Source organism: Stigmatopora argus, chromosome 24, assembly GCF_051989625.1.
Source record: "Stigmatopora argus isolate UIUO_Sarg chromosome 24, RoL_Sarg_1.0, whole genome shotgun sequence".
NCBI classification, from domain to species: domain Eukaryota; kingdom Metazoa; phylum Chordata; class Actinopteri; order Syngnathiformes; family Syngnathidae; genus Stigmatopora; species Stigmatopora argus.
In genome coordinates, this window is record NC_135410.1 from 325001 (window position 1) to 342500 (window position 17500).

Genomic DNA, 17500 nt, shown 5'->3' on the forward strand with positions numbered 1-17500 from the left:
ATCTCACAACATTTTATTGAAGCTCTCCTTCTGATAATCTTCATTCCCGTAGTTGTAGAAGTAATAAAGCAAAAGAAGAGCAAGCGGCAACAAAGTCGACTCCTTTAACGAAGGGTTCTCCAAAGAGGACCACTCACCCTCCACACCGGATCCAAATATCCAAATACACGATCCACATGCAAGACTATGGACCGTTCGGATTTCCAAAGGGGATTTGTTCAGCGACAATGTTGCTCACGGCCATACTACCCTGAAAACGCCCGATCTCGTCTGACCTCGGAAGCTAAGCAGGGTTGGGCCTGGTTAGTACCTGGATGGGAGACCGCTTGGGAATACCAGGTGCTGTAAGCATCTTGTCAAAACCATTTTCGACATTTCATGGATGTTCATCTCCTTTTGACCTCCTAAATCATGAAAGACTACCCTCCTCTGCACATCTCACAACATTTTATTGAAGCTCTCCTTCTGATAATCTTCATTCCCGTAGTTGAAAAGTAATAAAGCAAAAGAAGAGCAAGCGGCAACAAAGTCGACTCCTTTAACGAAGGGTTCTCCAAAGAGGACCCCTCACCCTCCACACCCGATCCAAATATCCAAATACACGATCCACATGCAAGACTATGGACCGTTCGGATTTCCAAAGGGGATTTGTTCAGCAACAATGTTGCTCACGGCCATACTACCCTGAAAACGCCCGATCTCGTCTGATCTTGGAAGCTAAGCAGGGTTGGGCCTGGTTAGTACCTGGATGGGAGACCGCTTGGGAATACCAGGTGCTGTAAGCATCTTGTCAAAACCATTTTCGACATTTCATGGATGTTCATCTCCTTTTGACTTCCTAAATCATGAAAGACTTCCCTCCTCTGCACATCTCACAACATTTTATTGAAGCTCTCCTTCTGATAATCTTCATTCCCGTAGTTGTAGAAGTAATAAAGCAAAAGAAGAGCAAGCGGCAACAAAGTCGACTCCTTTAACGAAGGGTTCTCCAAAGAGGACCCCTCACCCTCCACACCCGATCCAAATATCCAAATACACGATCCACATGCAAGACTATGGACCGTTCGGATTTCCAAAGGGGATTTGTTCAGCGACAATGTTGCTCACGGCCATACTACCCTGAAAACGCCCGATCTCATCTGATCTCGGAAGCTAAGCAGGGTTGGGCCTGGTTAGTACCTGGATGGGAGACCGCTTGGGAATACCAGGTGCTGTAAGCATCTTGTCAAAACCATTTTCGACATTTCATGGATGTTCATCTCCTTTTGACCTCCTAAATCATGAAAGACTACCCTCCTCTGCACATCTCACAACATTTTATTGAAGCTCTCCTTCTGATAATCTTCATTCCCGTAGTTGTAGAAGTAATAAAGCAAAAGAAGAGCAAGCGGCAACAAAGTCGACTCCTTTAACGAAGGGTTCTCCAAAGAGGACCCCACCCTCCACACCCGATCCAAATATCCAAATACACGATCCACATGCAAGACTATGGACCGTTCGGATTTCCAAAGGGGATTTGTTCAGCGACAATGTTGCTCACGGCCATACTACCCTGAAAACGCCCGATCTCGTCTGATCTCGGAAGCTACGCAGGGTTGGTTCTGGTTAGTACCTGGGTGGGAGACTGCTTGGGAATACCAGGTGCTGTAAGCATCTTGTCAAAACCATTTTCGACATTTCATGGATGTTCAGCTCCTTTTGACCTCCTAAATCATGAAAGACTTCCCTCCTCAGCACATCTCACAACATTTTATTAAAGCTCTCCTTCTGATAATCTTCATTCCCGTAGTTGTAGAAGTAATAAAGCAAAAGAAGAGCAAGCGGCAACAAAGTCGACTCCTTTAACGAAGGGTTCTCCAAAGAGGACCCCTCACCCTCCACACCCGATCCAAATATCCAAATACACGATCCCCATGCAAGACTATGGACCGTTCGGATTTCCAAAGAGGATTTGTTCAGCAACAATGTTGCTCACGGCCATAATACCCTGAAAGCGCCCGATCTCGTCTTATCTCGGAAGCTAAGCAGGGTTGGGCCTGGTTAGTACCTGGATGGGAGACCGCCTGGGAATACCAGGTGCTGTAAGCATCTTGTCAAAACCATTTTCGACATTTCATGGATCTTCATCTCCTTTTGACCTCCTAAATCATGAAAGACTTCCCTCCTCTGCACATCTCACAAAATTTTATTGAAGCTCTCCTTCTGATAATCTTCATTCCCGTAGTTGTAGAAGTAATAAAGCAAAAGAAGAGCAAGCGGCAACAAAGTCGACTCCTTTAACGAAGGGTTCTCCAAAGAGGACCCCTGACCCTCCACACCTGATCCAAATAACCCAATACACGATCCACATTCAAGACTATGGATCATTCGGATTTCCAAAGGGGATTTGTTCAGCGACAATGTTGCTCACGGCCATACTACCCTGAAAACGCCCAATCTCGTCTGATCTCTGAAGCTAAGCAGGGTTGGGCCTGGTTAGTACGTGGATGGGAGACCGCTTGGGAATACCAGGTGCTGTAAGCATCTTGTCAAAACCATTTTCGACATTTCATGGATGTTCATCTCCTTTTGACCTCCTAAATCATGAAAGACTTCCCTCCTCTGCACATCTCACAACATTTTATTGAAGCTCTCCTTCTGATAATCTTCATTCCCGTAGTTGTAGAAGTAATAAAGCAAAAGAAGAGCAAGCGGCAACAAAGTCGACTCCTTTAACGAAGGGTTCTCCAAAGAGGACCCCTCACCCTCCACACCCGATCCAAATATCCAAATACACGATCCACATGCAAGACTATGGACCGTTCGGATTTCCAAAGGGGATTTGTTCAGCGACAATGTTGCTCACGGCCATACTACCCTGAAAACGCCCGATCTCGTCTGACCTCGGAAGCTAAGCAGGGTTGGGCCTGGTTAGTACCTGGATGGGAGACCGCTTGGGAATACCAGGTGCTGTAAGCATCTTGTCAAAACCATTTTCGACATTTCATGGATGTTCATCTCCTTTTGACCTCCTAAATCATGAAAGACTTCCCTACTCTGCACATCTCACAACATTTTATTGAAGCTCTCCTGATAATCTTCATTCCCGTAGTTGTAGAAGTAATAAAGCAAAAGAAGAGCAAGCGGCAACAAAGTCGACTCCTTTAACGAAGGGTTCTCCAAAGAGGACCCCTCACCCTCCACACCCGATCCAAATATCCAAATACACGATCCACATGCAAGACTATGGACCGTTCGGATTTCCAAAGGGGATTTGTTCAGCGACAATGTTGCTCACGGCCATACTACCCTGAAAACGCCCGATCTCGTCTGATCTCGGAAGCTGAGCAGGGTTGGGCCTGGTTAGTACCTGGATGGGAGACCGCTTGGGAATACCAGGTGCTGTAAGCATCTTGTCAAAACCATTTTTGACATTTCATGGATGTTCATCTCCTTTTGACCTCCTAAATCATGAAAGACTACCCTCCTCTGCACATCTCACAACATTTTATTGAAGCTCTCCTTCTGTTAATCTTCATTCCCGTAGTTGTAGAAGTAATAAAGCAAAAGAAGAGCAAGCGGCAACAAAGTCGACTCCTTTAACGAAGGGTTCTCCAAAGAGGACCCCACCCTCCACACCCGATCCAAATATCCAAATACACGATCCACATGCAAGACTATGGACCGTTCGGATTTCCAAAGGGGATTTGTTCAGCGACAATGTTGCTCACGGCCATACTACCCTGAAAACGCCCGATCTCGTCTGATCTCGGAAGCTAAGCAGGGTTGGGCCTGGTTAGTACCTGGATGGGAGACCGCTTGGGAATACCAGGTGCTGTAAGCATCTTGTTAAAACCATTTTCGACATTTCATGGATGTTCATCTCCTTTTGACCTCCTAAATCATGAAAGACTTCCCTACTCTGCAAATCTCACAACATTTTATTGAAGCTCTCCTGATAATCTTCATTCCCGTAGTTGTAGAAGTAATAAAGCAAAAGAAGAGCAAGCGGCAACAAAGTCGACTCCTTTAACGAAGGGTTCTCCAAAGAGGACCCCTCACCCTCCACACCCGATCCAAATATCCAAATACACGATCCACATGCAAGACTATGGACCGTTCGGATTTCCAAAGGGGATTTGTTCAGCAACAATGTTGCTCACGGCCATACTACCCTGAAAACGCCTGATCTCATCTGATCTCGGAAGCTAAGCAGGGTTGGGCCTGGTTAGTACCTGGATGGGAGACCGCTTGGGAATACCAGGTGCTGTAAGCATCTTGTCAAAACCATTTTCGACATTTCATGGATGTTCATCTCCTTTTGACCCCCTAAATCATGAAAGACTACCCTCCTCTGCACATCTCACAACATTTTATTAAAGCTCTCCTTCTGATAATCTTCATTCCCGTAGTTGTAGAAGTAATAAAGCAAAAGAAGAGCAAGCGGCAACAAAGTCGACTCCTTTAACGCAGGGTTCTCCAAAGAGGACCACTTACCCTCCACACCGGATCCAAATATCCAAATACACGATCCACATGCAAGACTATGGACCGTTCGGATTTCCAAAGGGGATTTGTTCAGCGACAATGTTGCTCACGGCCATACTACCCTGAAAACGCCCGATCTCGTCTGATCTCGGGAGCTAAGCAGGGTTGGGCCTGGTTAGTACCTGGATGGGAGACCGCTTGGGAAGACCAGGTGCTGTAAGCATCTTGTCAAAACCATTTTCGACATTTCATGGATGTTCATCTCCTTTTGACCTCCTAAATCATGAAAGACTTCCCTCCTCTGCACATCTCACAACATTTTATTGAAGCTCTCCTTCTGATAATCTTCATTCCCGTAGTTGTAGAAGTAATAAAGCAAAAGAAGAGCAAGCGGCAACAAAGTCGACTCCTTTAACGAAGGGTTCTCCAAAGAGGACCCCTCACCCTCCACACCCGATCCAAATATCCAAATACACGATCCACATGCAAGACTATGGACCGTTCGGATTTCCAAAGGGGATTTGTTCAGCAACAATGTTGCTCACGGCCATACTACCCTGAAAACGCCCGATCTCATCTGATCTCGGAAGCTAAGCAGGGTTGGGCCTGGTTAGTACCTGGATGGGAGACCGCTTGGGAATACCAGGTGCTGTAAGCATCTTGTCAAAACCATTTTCGACATTTCATGGATGTTCATCTCCTTTTGACCTCCTAAATCATGAAAGACTACCCTCCTCTGCACATCTCACAACATTTTATTTAAGCTCTCCTTCTGATAATCTTCATTCCCGTAGTTGTAGAAGTAATAAAGCAAAAGAAGAGCAAGCGGCAACAAAGTCGACTCCTTTAACGAAGGGTTCTCCAAAGAGGACCCCACCCTCCACACCCGATCCAAATATCCAAATACACGATCCACATGCAAGACTATGGACCGTTCGGATTTCCAAAGGGGATTTGTTCAGCGACAATATTGCTCGCGGCCATACTACCCTGAAAACGCCCGATCTCGTCTGATCTCGGAAGCTAAGCAGGGTTGGGCCTGGTTAGTACCTGGATGGGAGACCGCTTGGGAATACCAGGTGCTGTAAGCATCTTGTCAAAACCATTTTCGATATTTCATGGATGTTCATCTCCTTTTGACTTCCTAAATCATGAAAGACTTCCCTCCTCTGCACATCTCACAACATTTTATTGAAGCTCTCCTTCTGATAATCTTCATTCCCGTAGTTGTAGAAGTAATAAAGCAAAAGAAGAGCAAGCGGCAACAAAGTCGACTCCTTTAACGAAGGGTTCTCCAAAGAGGACCCCTCACCCTCCACACCCGATCCAAATATCCAAATACACGATCCACATGCAAGACTATGGACCGTTCGGATTTCCAAAGGGGATTTGTTCAGCGACAATGTTGCTCACGGCCATACTACCCTGAAAACGCCCGATCTCGTCTGATCTCGGAAGCTAAGCAGGGTTGGGCCTGGTTAATACCTGGATGGGAGACCGCTTGGGAATACCAGGTGCTGTAAGCATCTTGTCAAAACCATTTTCGACATTTCATGGATGTTCATCTCCTTTTGACCTCCTAAATCATGAAAGACTTCCCTCCTCTGCACATCTCACAACATTTTATTGAAGCTCTCCTTCTGATAATCTTCATTCCCGTAGTTGTAGAAGTAATAAAGCAAAAGAAGAGCAAGCGGCAACAAAGTCGACTCCTTTAACGAAGGGTTCTCCAAAGAGGACCCCTCACCCTCCACACCCGATCCAAATATCCAAATACAAGATCCACATGCAAGACTATGGACCGTTTGGCTTTCCAAAGGGGATTTGTTCAGCAACAATGTTGCTCACGGCCATACTACCCTGAAAACGCCTGATCTCGTATGATCTCGGAAGCTAAGCAGGGTTGGGCCTGGTTAGTACCTGGATGGGAGACCGCTTGGGAATACCAGGTGCTGCAAGCATCTTGTCAAAACCATTTTCGACATTTCATGGATGTTCATCTCCTTTTGACCTCCTAAATCATGAAAGACTTCCCTCCTCTGCACATCTCACAACCTTTTTTTTGAAGCTCTCCTTCTGATAATCTTCATTCCCGTAGTTGTAGAAGTAATAAAGCAAAAGAAGAGCAAGCGGCAACAAAGTCGACTCCTTTAACGAAGGGTTCTCCAAAGAGGACCACTCACCCTCCACACCGGATCCAAATATCCAAATACACATGCAAGACTATGGACCGTTCGGATTTCCAAAGGGGATTTGTTCAGCGACAATGTTGCTCACGGCCATACTACCCTGAAAACGCCCGATCTCGTCTGATCTTGGAAGCTAAGCAGGGTTGGGCCTGGTTAGTACCTGGGTGGGAGACCGCTTGGGAATACCAGGTGCTGTAAGCATCTTGTCAAAACCATTTTCGACATTTCATTGATGTTCATCTCCTTTTGACCTCCTAAATCATGAAAGACTTCCCTCCTCTGCACATCTCACAACATTTTATTGAAGCTCTCCTTCTGATAATCTTCATTCCCGTAGTTGTAGAAGTAATAAAGCAAAAGAAGAGCAAGCGGCAACAAAGTCGACTCCTTTAACGAAGGGTTCTCCAAAGAGGACCACTCACCCTCCACACCGGATCCAAATATCCAAATACACGATCCATATGCAAGACTATGGACCGTTCGGATTTCCAAAGGGGATTTGTTCAGCGATAATGTTGCTCACGGCCATACTACCCTGAAAACGCCCGATCTCATCTGATCTCGGAAGCCAAGAAGGGTTGGGCCTGGTTAGTACCTGGATGGGAGACCGCTTGGGAATACCAGGTGCTGTAAGCATCTTGTCAAAACCATTTTCGACATTTCATTGATGTTCATCTCCTTTTGACCTCCTAAATCATGAAAGACTTCCCTCCTCTGCACATCTCACAACATTTTATTGAAGCTCTCCTTCTGATAATCTTCATTCCCGTAGTTGTAGAAGTAATAAAGCAAAAGAAGAGCAAGCGGCAACAAAGTCGACTCCTTTAACGAAGGGTTCTCCAAAGAGGACCACTCACCCTCCACACCGGATCCAAATATCCAAATACACGATCCATATGCAAGACTATGGACCGTTCGGATTTCCAAAGGGGATTTGTTCAGCGATAATGTTGCTCACGGCCATACTACCCTGAAAACGCCCGATCTCATCTGATCTCGGAAGCCAAGAAGGGTTGGGCCTGGTTAGTACCTGGATGGGAGACCGCTTGGGAATACCAGGTGCTGTAAGTGCCTTGTCAAAACCATTTTCGACATTTCATGGATGTTCATCTCCTTTTGACCTCCTAAATCATGAAAGACTTCCCTCCTCTGCACATCTCACAACATTTTATTGAAGCTCTCCTTCTGATAATCTTCATTCCCGTAGTTGTAGAAGTAATAAAGCAAAAGAAGAGCAAGCGGCAACAAAGTCGACTCCTTTAACGAAGGGTTCTCCAAAGAGGACCCCTCACCCTCCACACCCGATCCAAATATCCAAATACACGATCCAAATGCAAGACTATGGACCGTTCGGATTTCCAAAGGGGATTTGTTCTGCGACAATGTTGCTCACGGCCATACTACCCTGAAAACGCCCGATCACGTCTGATCTTGGAAGCTAAGCAGGGTTGGGCCTGGTTAGTACCTGGATGGGAGACCGCTTGGGAACACCAGGTGCTGTAAGCATCTTGTCAAAACCATTTTCGACATTTCATGGATGTTCATCTCCTTTTGACCTCCTAAATCATGAAAGACTTCCCTCCTCTGCACATCTCACAACATTTTATTGAAGCTCTCCTTCTGATAATGTTCATTCCCGTAGTTGTAGAAGTAATAAAGCAAAAGAAGAGCAATCGGCAACAAAGTCGACTCCTTTAACGAAGGTTTCTCCAAAGAGGACCCCTCACCCTCCACACCCGATCCAAATATCCAAATACACGATCCACATGCAAGACTATGGACCGTTCGGATTTCCAAAGGGGATTTGTTCAGCGACGATGTTGCTCACGGCCATACTACCCTGAAAACGACTGATCTCGTCTGATCTCGGAAGCTAAGCAGGGTTGGGCCTGGTTAGTACCTGGATGGGAGACCGCTTGTGAATACCAGGTGCTGTAAGCATCTTGTCAAAACCATTTTCGACATTTCATGGATGTTCATCTCCTTTTGACCTCCTAAATCATGAAAGACTTCCCTCCTCTGCACATCTCACAACATTTTATTGAAGCTCTCCTTCTGATAATCTTCATTCCCGTAGTTGTAGAAGTAATAAAGCAAAAGAAGAGCAAGCGGCAACAAAGTCGACTCCTTTAACGAAGGGTTCTCCAAAGAGGACCACTCACCCTCCACACCGGATCCAAATATCCAAATACACGATCCACATGCAAGACTATGGACCGTTCGGATTTCCAAAGGGGATTTGTTCAGCGACAATGTTGCTCACGGCCATACTACCCTGAAAATGCCCGATCTCGTCTGATCTCGGAAGCTACGCAGGGTTGGGCCTGGTTAGTACCTGGGTGGGAGACTGCTTGGGAATACCAGGTGCTGTAAGCATCTTGTCAAAACCATTTTCGACATTTCATGGATGTTCATCTCCTTTTGACCTCCTAAATCATGAAAGACTTCCCTCCTCTCCTCATCTCACAACATTTTATTGAAGCTCTCCTTCTGATAATCTTCATTCCCGTAGTTGTAGAAGTAATAAAGCAAAAGAAGAGCAAGCGGCAACAAAGTCGACTCCTTTAACGAAGGGTTCTCCAAAGAGGACCCCTCACCCTCCACACCTGATCCAAATATCCAAATACACGATCCACATGCAAGACTATGGACCGTTCGGATTTCCAAAGGGGATTTGTTCAGCGACAATGTTGCTCACGGCCATACTACCCTGAAAACGCCCGATCTCGTCTGATCTCGGAAGCTAATCAGGGTTGGGCCTGGTTAGTACCTGGATGGGAGACTGCTTGGGAATACCAGGTGCTGTAAGCATCTTGTCAAAACCATTTTCAACATTTCATGGATGTTCATCTCCTTTTGACCTCCTAAATCATGAAAGACTTTCCTACTCTGCACATCTCACAACATTTTATTGAAGCTCTCCTTCTGATAATCTTCATTCCCGTAGTTGTAGAAGTAATAAAGCAAAAGAAGAGCAAGCGGCAACAAAGTCGACTCCTTTAACGAAGGGTTCTCCAAAGAGGACCCCTCACCCTCCACACCCGATCCAAATATCCAAATACACGATCCACATGCAAGACTATGGACCGTTCGGATTTCCAAAGGGGATTTGTTCAGCGACAATGTTGCTCACGGCCATACTACCCTGAAAACGCCCGATCTCGTCTGATCTCGGAAGCTAAGCAGGGTTGGGCCTGGTTAGTACCTGGATGGGAGACCGCTTGGGAATACCAGGTGCTGTAAACATCTTGTCAAAACCATTTTCGACATTTCATGGATGTTCATCTCCTTTTGACCTCCTAAATCATAAAAGACTTCCCTCCTCTGCACATCTCACAACATTTTATTGAAGCTCTCCTTCTGAAAATCTTCATTCCCGTAGTTGTATAAGTAATAAAGCAAAAGAAGAGCAAGCGGCAACAAAGTCGAATCCTTTAACGAAGGGTTCTCCAAAGAGGACCCCTCAACCTCCACACCCGATCCAAATATCCAAATACACGATCCACATGCAAGACTATGGACCGTTCGGATTTCCAAAGGGGATTTGTTCAGCGACAATGTTGCTCACGGCCATACTACCCTGAAAACGCCCGATCTCGCCTGATCTCGGAGGCTAAGCAGGGTTGGGCCTGGTTAAGTACCTGGATGGGAGACCACTTGGAAATACCAGGTGCTGTAAGCATTTTGTCAAAACCATTTTCGACATTTCATGGATGTTCATCTCCTTTTGACATCCTAAATCATGAAAGACTTCCCTACTCTGCACATCTCACAACATTTTATTGAAGCTCTCCTTCTGATAATCTTCATTCCCGTAGTTGTAGAAGTAATAAAGCAAAAGAAGGGCAAGCGGCAACAAAGTCGACTCCTTTAACGAAGGGTTCTCCAAAGAGGACCACTCACCCTCCACACAGGATCCAAATATCCAAATACACAATCCACATGCAAGACTATGGACCGTTCGGATTTCCAAAGGGGATTTGTTCAGCGACAATGTTGCTCACGGCCATACTACCCTGAAAACGCCCGATCTTGTCTGATCTTGGAAGCTAAGCAGGGTTGGGCCTAGTTAGTACCTGGATGGGAGACCGCTTGGGAATACCAGGTGCTGTAAGCATCTTGTCAAAACCATTTTCGACATTTCATGGATGTTCATCTCCTTTTGACCTCCTAAATCATGAAAGACTTCCCTCCTCTGCACATCTCACAACATTTTATTGAAGCTCTCCTTCTGATAATCTTCATTCGCGTAGTTGTAGAAGTAATAAAGCAAAAGAAGAGCAAGCGGCAACAAAGTCGACTCCTTTAACGAAGGGTTCTCCAAAGAGGACCACTCACCCTCCACACCAGATCCAAATATCCAAATACACGATCCACATGCAAGACTATGGACCGTTCGGATTTCCAAAGGGGATTTGTTCAGCGACAATGTTGCTCACGGCCATACTACCCTGAAAACGCCCGATCTCGTCTGAGCTCGGAAGCTAAGCAGGGTTGGGCCTGGTTAGTACCTGGGTGGGAGACCGCTTGGCAATACCAGGTGCTGTAAGCATCTTGTCAAAACCATTTTCGACATTTCATGGATGTTCATCTCCTTTTGACCTCCTAAATCATGAAAGACTTCCCTCCTCTCCACATCTCACAACATTTTATTGAAGCTCTCCTTCTGATAATCTTCATTCACGTAGTTGTAGAAGTAATAAAGCAAAAGAAGAGCAAGCGGCAATAAAGTCGACTCCTTTAACGAAGGGTTCTCCAAAGAGGACCCCTCACCCTCCACACCTGATCCAAATATCCAAATACACGATCCACATGCAAGACTATGGACCGTTCGGATTTCCAAAGGGGATTTGTTCAGCGACAATGTTGCTCACGGCCATACTACCCTGAAAACGCCCGATCTCGTCTGATCTCGGAAGCTACGCAGGGTTGGGCCTGGTTAGTACCTGGGTGGGAGACTGCTTGGGAATACCAGGTGCTGTAAGCATCTTGTCAAAACCATTTTCGACATTTCATGGATGTTCATCTCCTTTTGACAACCTAAATCATGAAAGACTTCCCTCCTCTGCACATCTCACAACATTTTATTGAAGCTCTCCTTCTGATAATCTTCATTCCCGTAGTTGTAGAAGTAATAAAGCAAAAGAAGAGCAAGCGGCAACAAAGTCGACTCCTTTAACGAAGGGTTCTCCAAAGAGGACCCCTCACCCTCCACACCCGATCAAAATATCCAAATACACGATCCACATGCAAGACTATGGACCGTTCGGATTTCCAAAGGGGATTTGTTCAGCGACAATGTTGCTCACGGCCATACTACCCTGAAAACGCCCGCTCTCGTCTGATCTCGGAAGCTAAGCAGGGTTGGGCCTGGTTAGTGCCTGGATGGGAGACCGCTTGGGAATACCAGGTGCTGTAAGCATCTTGTCAAAACCATTTTCGACATTTCATGGATGTTCATCTCCTTTTGACATCCTAAATCATGAAAGACTTCCCTACTCTGCACATCTCACAACATTTTATTGAAGCTCTCCTTCTGATAATCTTCATTCCCGTAGTTGTAGAAGTAATAAAGCAAAAGAAGAGCAAGCGGCAACAAAGTCGACTCCTTTAACGAAGGGTTCTCCAAAGAGGACCACTCACCCTCCACACCGGATCCAAATATCCAAATACACGATCCACATGCAAGACTATGGACCGTTCGGATTTCCAAAGGGGATTTGTTCAGCGACAATGTTGCTCACGGCCATACTACCCTGAAAACGCCCGATCTCGTCTGATCTTGGAAGTTAAGCAGGGTTGGGCCTGGTTAGTACCAGGATGGGAGACCGCTTGGGAATACCAGGTGCTGTAAGCATCTTGTCAAAACCATTTTCGACATTTCATGGATGTTCATCTCCTTTTGACCTCCTAAATCATGAAAGACTTCCCGCCTCTGCACATCTCACAACATTTTATTGAAGCTCTCCTTCTGATAATCTTCATTCCCGTAGTTGTAGAAGTAATAAAGCAAAAGAAGAGCAAGCGGCAACAAAGTCGACTCCTTTAACGAAGGGTTCTCCAAAGAGGACCCCTCACCCTCCACAACCGATCCAAATATCCAAATACACGATCCACATGCAAGACTATGGACCGTTCGGATTTCCAAAGGGGATTTGTTCAGCGACAATGTTGCTCACGGCCATACTACCCTGAAAACGCCCGATCTCGTCTGATCTCGGAAGCTAAGCAGGGTTGGGCCTGGTTAGTGCCTGGATGGGAGACCGCTTGGGAATACCAGGTGCTGTAAGCATCTTGTCAAAACCATTTTCGACATTTCATGGATGTTCATCTCCTTTTGACATCCTAAATCATGAAAGACTTCCCTACTCTGCACATCTCACAACATTTTATTGAAGCTCTCCTTCTGATAATCTTCATTCCCGTAGTTGTAGAAGTAATAAAGCAAAAGAAGAGCAAGCGGCAACAAAGTCGACTCCTTTAACGAAGGGTTCTCCAAAGAGGACCACTCACCCTCCACACCGGATCCAAATATCCAAATACACGATCCACATGCAAGACTATGGACCGTTCGGATTTCCAAAGGGGATTTGTTCAGCGACAATGTTGCTCACGGCCATACTACCCTGAAAACGCCCGATCTCGTCTGATCTTGGAAGTTAAGCAGGGTTGGGCCTGGTTAGTACCAGGATGGGAGACCGCTTGGGAATACCAGGTGCTGTAAGCATCTTGTCAAAACCATTTTCGACATTTCATGGATGTTCATCTCCTTTTGACCTCCTAAATCATGAAAGACTTCCCGCCTCTGCACATCTCACAACATTTTATTGAAGCTCTCCTTCTGATAATCTTCATTCCCGTAGTTGTAGAAGTAATAAAGCAAAAGAAGAGCAAGCGGCAACAAAGTCGACTCCTTTAACGAAGGGTTCTCCAAAGAGGACCCCTCACCCTCCACAACCGATCCAAATATCCAAATACACGATCCACATGCAAGACTATGGACCGTTCGGATTTCCAAAGGGGATTTGTTCAGCGACAATGTTGCTCACGGCCATACTACCCTGAAAACGCCCGATCTCGTCTGATCTCGGAAGCTAAGCAGGGTTGGGCCTGGTTAGTACCTGGATGGGAGACTGCTTGGGAATACCAGGTGCTGTAAGCATCTTGTCAAAACCATTTTCGACATTTCATGGATGTTCATCTCCTTTTGACCTCCTAAATCATGAAAGACTTCCCTCCTCTGCACATCTCACAACATTTTATTGAAGCTCTCCTTCTGATAATCTTCATTCCCGTAGTTGTAGAAGTAATAAAGCAAAAGAAAGGCAAGCAGCAACAAAGTCGACTCCTTTAACGAAGGGTTCTCCAAAGACGACCCCTCACCCTCCACACCCGATCGAAATATCCAAATACACGATCCACATGCAAGACTATGGACCGTTCGGATTTCCAAAGGGGATTTGTTCAGCGACAATGTTGCTCACGGCCATACTACCCTGAAAACGCCCGATCTCGTCTGATCTCGGAAGCTGAGCAGGGTTGGGCCTGGTTAGTACCTGGATGGGAGACCGCTTGGGAATACCAGGTGCTGTAAGCATCTTGTCAAAACCATTTTCGACATTTCATGGATGTTCATCTCCTTTTGACCTCCTAAATCATGAAAGACTTCCCTCCTCTGCACATCTCACAACATTTTATTGAAGCTCTCCTTCTGAAAATCTTCATTCCCGTAGTTGTATAAGTAATAAAGCAAAAGAAGAGCAAGCGGCAACAAAGTCGACTCCTTTAACGAAGGGTTCTCCAAAGAGGACCCCTCAACCTCCACACCCGATCCAAATATCCAAATACACGATCCACATGCAAGACTATGGACCGTTCGGATTTCCAAAGGGGATTTGTTCAGCGACAATGTTGCTCATGGCCATACTACCCTGAAAACGCCCGATCTCGCCTGATCTCGGAGGCTAAGCAGGGTTGGGCCTGGTTAAGTACCTGGATGGGAGACCACTTGGGAATACCAGGTGCTGTAAGCATTTTGTCAAAACCATTTTCGACATTTCATGGATGTTCATCTCCTTTTGACCTCCTCAATCATGAAAGACTTCCCTCCTCTGCACATCTCACAACATTTTATTGAAGCTCTCCTTCTGAAAATCTTCATTCCCGTAGTTGTAGAAGTAATAAAGCAAAAGAAGAGCAAGCGGCAACAAAGTCGACTCCTTTAACGAAGGGTTCTCCAAAGAGGACCCCTCACCCTCCACACCCGATCCAAATATCCAAATACACGATCCACATGCAAGACTATGGACCGTTCGGATTTCCAAAGGGGATTTGTTCAGCGACAATGTTGATCACGGCCATACTACCCTGAAAACGCCCGATCTCATCTGATCTCGGAAGCTAAGCAGGGTTGGGCCTGGTTAGTACCTGGATGGGAGACCGCTTGGGAATACCAGGTGCTGTAAGCATCTTGTCAAAACCATTTTCGACATTTCATGGATGTTCATCTCCTTTTGACCTCCTAAATCATGAAAGACTTCCCTCCTCTGCACATCTCACAACATTTTATTGAAGCTCTCCTTCTGATAATCTTCATTCCCGTAGTTGAAGAAGTAATAAAGCAAAAGAAGAGCAAGCGGCAACAAAGTCGACTCCTTTAACAAAGGGTTCTCCAAAGAGGACCCCTCACCCTCCACACCCGATCCAAATATCCAAATACACGATCCACATGCAAGACTATGGACCGTTCGGATTTCCAAAGGGGATTTGTTCAGCGACAATGTTGCTCACAGCCATAATACCCTGAAAATGCCCGATCTCGTCTGATCTCGGAAGCTAAGCAGGGTTGGGCCTGGTTACTACCTGGATGGGAGACCGCTTGGGAATACCAGGTGCTGTAAGCATCTTGTCAAAACCATTTTCGACATTTCATGGATGTTCATCTCCTTTTGACCTCATAAATCATGAAAGACTTCCCTCCTCTGCACATCTCACAACATTTTATTGAAGCTCTCCTTCTGATAATCTTCATTCCCGTAGTTGTAGAAGTAATAAAGCAAAAGAAGAGCAAGCGGCAACAAAGTCGACTCCTTTAACGAAGGGTTCTCCAAAGAGGACCCCTCACACTCCACACCCGATCCAAATATCCAAATACACGATCCACATGCAAGACTATGGACCGTTCGGATTTCCAAAGGGGATTTGTTCAGCGACAATGTTGCTCACGGCCATACTTCCCTGAAAACGCCCGATCTCGTCTGATCACGGAAGCTAAGCAGGGTTGGGCCTGGTTAGTACCTGGATGGGAGACCGCTTGGGAATACCAGGTGCTGTAAGCATCTTGTCAAAACCATTTTCGACGTTTCATGGATGTTCATCTCCTTTTGACCTCCTAAATCATGAAAGACTTCCCTCCTCTCCTCATCTCACAACATTTTATTGAAGCTCTCCTTCTGATAATCTTCATTCGCGTAGTTGTAGAAGTAATAAAGCAAAAGAAGAGCAAGCGGCAACAAAGTCGACTCCTTTAACGAAGGGTTCTCCAAAGAGGACCACTCACCCTCCACACCGGATCCAAATATCCAAATAAACGATCCACATGCAAGACTATGGACCGTTCGGATTTCCAAAGGGGATTTGTTCAGCGACAATGTTGCTCAAGGCCATACTACCCTGAAAACGCCCGATCTCGTCTGATCTCGGAAGCTACGGAGGGTTGGGCCTGGTTAGTACCTGGATTGGAGACCGCTTGGGAATACCAGGTGCTGTAAGCATCTTGTCAAAACCATTTTCGACATTTCATGGATGTTCATCTCCTTTTGACCTCCTAAATCATGAAAGACTTCCCTCCTCTGCACATCTCACAACATTTTATTGAAGCTCTCCTTCTGATAATCTTCATTCGCGTAGTTGTAGAAGTAATAAAGCAAAAAAAGAGCAAGCGGAAACAAAGTCGACTCCTTTAACGAAGGGTTCTCCAAAGAGGACCACTCACCCTCCACACCAGATCCAAATATCCAAATACACGATCCACATGCAAGACTATGGACCGTTCGGATTTCCAAAGGGGATTTGTTCAGCGACAATGTTGCTCACGGCCATACTTCCCTGAAAACGCCCGATCTCGTCTGATCTCGGAAGCTAAGCAGGGTTGGGCCTGGTTAGTACCTGGATGGGAGACCGCTTGGGAATACCAGGTGCTGTAAGCATCTTGTCAAAACCATTTTCGACATTTCATGGATGTTCATCTCCTTTTGACCTCCTAAATCATGAAAGACTTCCCTCCTCTCCTCATCTCACAACATTTTATTGAAGCTCTCCTTCTGATAATCTTCATTCCCGTAGTTGTAGAAGTAATAAAGCAAAAGAAGAGCAAGCGGCAACAAAGTCGACTCCTTTAGCGAAGGGTTCTCCAAAGAGGACCACTCACCCTCCACACCGGATCCAAATATCCAAATAAACGATCCACATGCAAGACTATGGACCGTTCGGATTTCCAAAGGGGATTTGTTCAGCGACAATGTTGCTCACGGCCATACTACCCTGAAAACGCCCGATCTCGTCTGATCTCGGAAGCTAAGCAGGGTTGGGCCTGGTTAGTACCTGGATGGGAGACCGCTTGGGAATACCAGGTGCTGTAAACATCTTGTCAAAACCATTTTCGACATTTCATGGATGTTCATCTCCTTTTGACCTCCTAAATCATAAAAGACTTCCCTCCTCTGCACATCTCACAACATTTTATTGAAGCTCTCCTTCTGAAAATCTTCATTCCCGTAGTTGTATAAGTAATAAAGCAAAAGAAGAGCAAGCGGCAACAAAGTCGACTCCTTTAACGAAGGGTT

General features: G+C 45.8%; 37 non-coding genes and 3 pseudogenes across 37 annotated transcripts; all 40 read left to right on the forward strand.

Moving 5' to 3' along the window:
• The first annotated feature begins 232 nt into the window (after positions 1-232).
• LOC144069935 (5S ribosomal RNA) lies at positions 233-351 on the forward strand. The gene has a single exon (XR_013298884.1). It is a non-coding gene; the product is annotated as a 5S ribosomal RNA (ribosomal RNA).
• A 315-nt stretch (positions 352-666) lies between these two features.
• On the forward strand, positions 667-785 carry LOC144070066 (5S ribosomal RNA). Its single transcript, XR_013299011.1, has one exon. It is a non-coding gene; the product is annotated as a 5S ribosomal RNA (ribosomal RNA).
• Positions 786-1101: 316 nt separating this feature from the next.
• On the forward strand, positions 1102-1220 carry LOC144070101 (5S ribosomal RNA). Its single transcript, XR_013299044.1, has one exon. It is a non-coding gene; the product is annotated as a 5S ribosomal RNA (ribosomal RNA).
• A 314-nt stretch (positions 1221-1534) lies between these two features.
• Positions 1535-1653, forward strand: LOC144069743 (5S ribosomal RNA; annotated as a pseudogene).
• A 316-nt stretch (positions 1654-1969) lies between these two features.
• LOC144069624 (5S ribosomal RNA) lies at positions 1970-2088 on the forward strand. The gene has a single exon (XR_013298674.1). It is a non-coding gene; the product is annotated as a 5S ribosomal RNA (ribosomal RNA).
• Positions 2089-2404: 316 nt separating this feature from the next.
• LOC144069679 (5S ribosomal RNA) lies at positions 2405-2523 on the forward strand. The gene has a single exon (XR_013298727.1). It is a non-coding gene; the product is annotated as a 5S ribosomal RNA (ribosomal RNA).
• Positions 2524-2839: 316 nt separating this feature from the next.
• Positions 2840-2958, forward strand: LOC144069936 (5S ribosomal RNA). The gene has a single exon (XR_013298885.1). It is a non-coding gene; the product is annotated as a 5S ribosomal RNA (ribosomal RNA).
• Positions 2959-3271: 313 nt separating this feature from the next.
• On the forward strand, positions 3272-3390 carry LOC144070167 (5S ribosomal RNA). The gene has a single exon (XR_013299106.1). It is a non-coding gene; the product is annotated as a 5S ribosomal RNA (ribosomal RNA).
• A 314-nt stretch (positions 3391-3704) lies between these two features.
• Positions 3705-3823, forward strand: LOC144069864 (5S ribosomal RNA). The gene has a single exon (XR_013298816.1). It is a non-coding gene; the product is annotated as a 5S ribosomal RNA (ribosomal RNA).
• Positions 3824-4136: 313 nt separating this feature from the next.
• On the forward strand, positions 4137-4255 carry LOC144069937 (5S ribosomal RNA). The gene has a single exon (XR_013298886.1). It is a non-coding gene; the product is annotated as a 5S ribosomal RNA (ribosomal RNA).
• A 316-nt stretch (positions 4256-4571) lies between these two features.
• On the forward strand, positions 4572-4690 carry LOC144069999 (5S ribosomal RNA). Its single transcript, XR_013298946.1, has one exon. It is a non-coding gene; the product is annotated as a 5S ribosomal RNA (ribosomal RNA).
• Positions 4691-5006: 316 nt separating this feature from the next.
• On the forward strand, positions 5007-5125 carry LOC144070218 (5S ribosomal RNA). Its single transcript, XR_013299155.1, has one exon. It is a non-coding gene; the product is annotated as a 5S ribosomal RNA (ribosomal RNA).
• A 314-nt stretch (positions 5126-5439) lies between these two features.
• Positions 5440-5558, forward strand: LOC144069965 (5S ribosomal RNA). The gene has a single exon (XR_013298912.1). It is a non-coding gene; the product is annotated as a 5S ribosomal RNA (ribosomal RNA).
• Positions 5559-5874: 316 nt separating this feature from the next.
• LOC144070089 (5S ribosomal RNA) lies at positions 5875-5993 on the forward strand. Its single transcript, XR_013299032.1, has one exon. It is a non-coding gene; the product is annotated as a 5S ribosomal RNA (ribosomal RNA).
• A 316-nt stretch (positions 5994-6309) lies between these two features.
• Positions 6310-6428, forward strand: LOC144069455 (5S ribosomal RNA). Its single transcript, XR_013298514.1, has one exon. It is a non-coding gene; the product is annotated as a 5S ribosomal RNA (ribosomal RNA).
• Positions 6429-6738: 310 nt separating this feature from the next.
• Positions 6739-6857, forward strand: LOC144070094 (5S ribosomal RNA). Its single transcript, XR_013299037.1, has one exon. It is a non-coding gene; the product is annotated as a 5S ribosomal RNA (ribosomal RNA).
• A 316-nt stretch (positions 6858-7173) lies between these two features.
• On the forward strand, positions 7174-7292 carry LOC144070207 (5S ribosomal RNA). The gene has a single exon (XR_013299144.1). It is a non-coding gene; the product is annotated as a 5S ribosomal RNA (ribosomal RNA).
• Positions 7293-7608: 316 nt separating this feature from the next.
• On the forward strand, positions 7609-7727 carry LOC144069451 (5S ribosomal RNA). Its single transcript, XR_013298511.1, has one exon. It is a non-coding gene; the product is annotated as a 5S ribosomal RNA (ribosomal RNA).
• Positions 7728-8043: 316 nt separating this feature from the next.
• Positions 8044-8162, forward strand: LOC144070187 (5S ribosomal RNA). Its single transcript, XR_013299125.1, has one exon. It is a non-coding gene; the product is annotated as a 5S ribosomal RNA (ribosomal RNA).
• A 316-nt stretch (positions 8163-8478) lies between these two features.
• Positions 8479-8597, forward strand: LOC144069560 (5S ribosomal RNA). The gene has a single exon (XR_013298615.1). It is a non-coding gene; the product is annotated as a 5S ribosomal RNA (ribosomal RNA).
• A 316-nt stretch (positions 8598-8913) lies between these two features.
• Positions 8914-9032, forward strand: LOC144069606 (5S ribosomal RNA). Its single transcript, XR_013298656.1, has one exon. It is a non-coding gene; the product is annotated as a 5S ribosomal RNA (ribosomal RNA).
• A 316-nt stretch (positions 9033-9348) lies between these two features.
• LOC144070240 (5S ribosomal RNA) lies at positions 9349-9467 on the forward strand. Its single transcript, XR_013299177.1, has one exon. It is a non-coding gene; the product is annotated as a 5S ribosomal RNA (ribosomal RNA).
• A 316-nt stretch (positions 9468-9783) lies between these two features.
• On the forward strand, positions 9784-9902 carry LOC144070043 (5S ribosomal RNA). The gene has a single exon (XR_013298989.1). It is a non-coding gene; the product is annotated as a 5S ribosomal RNA (ribosomal RNA).
• A 316-nt stretch (positions 9903-10218) lies between these two features.
• On the forward strand, positions 10219-10338 carry LOC144069715 (5S ribosomal RNA; annotated as a pseudogene).
• Positions 10339-10654: 316 nt separating this feature from the next.
• On the forward strand, positions 10655-10773 carry LOC144069625 (5S ribosomal RNA). The gene has a single exon (XR_013298675.1). It is a non-coding gene; the product is annotated as a 5S ribosomal RNA (ribosomal RNA).
• A 316-nt stretch (positions 10774-11089) lies between these two features.
• Positions 11090-11208, forward strand: LOC144069471 (5S ribosomal RNA). Its single transcript, XR_013298530.1, has one exon. It is a non-coding gene; the product is annotated as a 5S ribosomal RNA (ribosomal RNA).
• Positions 11209-11524: 316 nt separating this feature from the next.
• LOC144069481 (5S ribosomal RNA) lies at positions 11525-11643 on the forward strand. Its single transcript, XR_013298541.1, has one exon. It is a non-coding gene; the product is annotated as a 5S ribosomal RNA (ribosomal RNA).
• Positions 11644-11959: 316 nt separating this feature from the next.
• LOC144069564 (5S ribosomal RNA) lies at positions 11960-12078 on the forward strand. Its single transcript, XR_013298619.1, has one exon. It is a non-coding gene; the product is annotated as a 5S ribosomal RNA (ribosomal RNA).
• Positions 12079-12394: 316 nt separating this feature from the next.
• Positions 12395-12513, forward strand: LOC144069942 (5S ribosomal RNA). The gene has a single exon (XR_013298891.1). It is a non-coding gene; the product is annotated as a 5S ribosomal RNA (ribosomal RNA).
• Positions 12514-12829: 316 nt separating this feature from the next.
• LOC144070128 (5S ribosomal RNA) lies at positions 12830-12948 on the forward strand. The gene has a single exon (XR_013299070.1). It is a non-coding gene; the product is annotated as a 5S ribosomal RNA (ribosomal RNA).
• Positions 12949-13264: 316 nt separating this feature from the next.
• LOC144069944 (5S ribosomal RNA) lies at positions 13265-13383 on the forward strand. The gene has a single exon (XR_013298893.1). It is a non-coding gene; the product is annotated as a 5S ribosomal RNA (ribosomal RNA).
• A 316-nt stretch (positions 13384-13699) lies between these two features.
• Positions 13700-13818, forward strand: LOC144070024 (5S ribosomal RNA). The gene has a single exon (XR_013298970.1). It is a non-coding gene; the product is annotated as a 5S ribosomal RNA (ribosomal RNA).
• A 316-nt stretch (positions 13819-14134) lies between these two features.
• LOC144070169 (5S ribosomal RNA) lies at positions 14135-14253 on the forward strand. The gene has a single exon (XR_013299107.1). It is a non-coding gene; the product is annotated as a 5S ribosomal RNA (ribosomal RNA).
• Positions 14254-14569: 316 nt separating this feature from the next.
• Positions 14570-14689, forward strand: LOC144069672 (5S ribosomal RNA). The gene has a single exon (XR_013298721.1). It is a non-coding gene; the product is annotated as a 5S ribosomal RNA (ribosomal RNA).
• A 316-nt stretch (positions 14690-15005) lies between these two features.
• On the forward strand, positions 15006-15124 carry LOC144069961 (5S ribosomal RNA). The gene has a single exon (XR_013298908.1). It is a non-coding gene; the product is annotated as a 5S ribosomal RNA (ribosomal RNA).
• A 316-nt stretch (positions 15125-15440) lies between these two features.
• On the forward strand, positions 15441-15559 carry LOC144069657 (5S ribosomal RNA). Its single transcript, XR_013298705.1, has one exon. It is a non-coding gene; the product is annotated as a 5S ribosomal RNA (ribosomal RNA).
• A 316-nt stretch (positions 15560-15875) lies between these two features.
• LOC144070256 (5S ribosomal RNA) lies at positions 15876-15994 on the forward strand. The gene has a single exon (XR_013299192.1). It is a non-coding gene; the product is annotated as a 5S ribosomal RNA (ribosomal RNA).
• Positions 15995-16310: 316 nt separating this feature from the next.
• Positions 16311-16429, forward strand: LOC144069773 (5S ribosomal RNA; annotated as a pseudogene).
• A 316-nt stretch (positions 16430-16745) lies between these two features.
• Positions 16746-16864, forward strand: LOC144069913 (5S ribosomal RNA). The gene has a single exon (XR_013298862.1). It is a non-coding gene; the product is annotated as a 5S ribosomal RNA (ribosomal RNA).
• A 316-nt stretch (positions 16865-17180) lies between these two features.
• Positions 17181-17299, forward strand: LOC144070044 (5S ribosomal RNA). Its single transcript, XR_013298990.1, has one exon. It is a non-coding gene; the product is annotated as a 5S ribosomal RNA (ribosomal RNA).
• Positions 17300-17500: the final 201 nt, after the last annotated feature.